The following is a 2,158-nucleotide window of genomic DNA, read 5'->3' as shown; positions in this document are numbered from 1 at the left end:
TGCACAACTCGGTATGGGTTTGTGCCTGTCGACTGCTTGCTTTAGTCTCTATGGTGTGGGAGACAGTCATTGACATGTTTGTTTGCAGAAGGGATCATTAACAAATCCCCTGATTAAAGTCCTTCTCTTCCAGAAGGGTGGGGTCAGCATAAGCTCTTTTGCTCCTGGGAAACTTTCATCTCAGGAAAAGCAGCTGGTAGATGGTGAAAAGACCAGGTCAAAAGGTTTCTGTTTAAACATCTGCCAGATGATACACCCTGTCCGCCTGCAGGTGTCTAGAAACGTGCAAAGTCCAGTCCACATTTTGCCCCAGTTTATTCCTGCTGTTACGGAAATTGAAAAGACAAGTCCATGGATGCAACAAGGATTTTTAAAAAACCATCTCAGCTATGTGAAGAACCACGGGGTAGACTTTCTTATAATCTGTTTTTCCCCGATTGGGCTGTGTTTTTTGTATTGTGCAATGTCTAAATAAAAATATTTTTGAAAAAAAACCAAAATCATCTCAGCGCTGTCAAATTGCCCAGTTCCAAAAGGGAGGTTTTAGGCCAGTCCTGGATTTCTCATAACTCTATCAAGATAAAACGGTATAGACATTATTAAAATAAATGAATAAATGCAGGTTGGGATCTGGAACACTGATCTGCTCTGTGGTATAACTTTAAAACCAGGACTGGTCAACAGATCTTCATCCTGGTAACTTGGCGTCTCAGATTAATTTTTATGTTTTGTGTTGAAATTCTTGACTTTCATTATTATTAATAATTTTACTTTCAAAGTCAGGAGAATGCGTCCACACTTTACCATCATTAAAGGACAGTGGATTAAGGTGCCAAATCCCCCCATGTTTTAAAATTAACTTTGGAAGAAAGGTCAACCTATCTTCTGTCCTCCTGAGTCAGAAAGGAGATGGTGCCCTCTGTGAGCTTCCGTACATATGGCAAATACGAATCCTTATCTTACATATGAGCACTTTCAACACTGACTTATCATTTTGAACTCTCTAAAGTGTTCCACATTGCCTCTGCCATGTTCGAAAGAGCTGCAGATGACCTCAGGTGCCCTGAAAATTAGGGCTGACTCTGGTGAGACCTCATGTAGAATATTGTGTACAATTCTGAAGGCCGCACCTTCAAAAAGATATAAACAGGATGGAGTCGGTCCAGAGGAAGGCTACTAAAATGGTGTGTGGTCTTCGTCATGAGGCGTATGGGGACAGATCTCAATATGCATACTTTGGAGGAAAGGCGGGAGAGGGGAGACATGATAGAGACATTTACATACCTATGTCTCTTTCATTTGAAAGGAAGCTCTAGAATAAGAGGGCATAGGACGAAGTTAAGAGGAGTAATCTAAGGAAATACTTTTTTACGGAAAGGGTGGTAGATGCATGGACCAGTCTCCCGGAAGAGGTGGTGGAGACAGAGACTGTGTCTGAATTCAAGAAGGCCTGGGATAGGCAGAGAGAGAAAGAGATAATGGTTACTGCGGATGGGCAGACTGGACGGGCCATTTGGCCTTTATCTGCCATCATGTTTCTATCAATTATGTGTCACGCATAACAGTGAACAGAATGGCACCAAGCTGTCAATCTTGAGTTTGAAATCCATAGATGCAAGGCAGGGTAAAACCATTACCAGATCAACCTGTCACTCTATGATACGGTGCTCTTGTTGAACTGAGCTCACGAGTACAAATCAGTAGCTGGCAGATCTTAGGCAGTGACATAAGCTAATGCATTAAAAAAAAACAAAAAAACCCAGGCCAAGCCTCCCTTCTCTTGAATACTTCAAGTTTCAGATTGCTCTGATATGGGGAAAGGGAGGCTAGGAAGTCCTTGAGTGGTTGCCAGACATGGGTAGCCTCTGAGCGGATTACCGTGGCAGGAATGGGCTGAGGCTGGCTTGTGTTTTTTGGAACGGTAAGGTTGATGGGAGATAAGTAGCTGCACGTTGAGGCAAGCTTCCTGGGACTGCGGGATGATTTATTTTAGATTCCAAATCCGGATAAAAAAAATAAATAAATAACACCCCCCCTTGCCCCGCCCCAAACACACCAGAGCGATTAGACAATGAAGGCAAGAGGGAGTGGGTGGGATAAGGCCAGAACCTGTCTGAGCTGAAAACAGGTGTGTGGCAAGGGGTGGAGAAAGGTGCGG

Source organism: Geotrypetes seraphini, chromosome 16 (assembly GCF_902459505.1).
Source record: "Geotrypetes seraphini chromosome 16, aGeoSer1.1, whole genome shotgun sequence".
NCBI classification, from domain to species: domain Eukaryota; kingdom Metazoa; phylum Chordata; class Amphibia; order Gymnophiona; family Dermophiidae; genus Geotrypetes; species Geotrypetes seraphini.
This window is presented reverse-complemented; position numbering follows the sequence as displayed.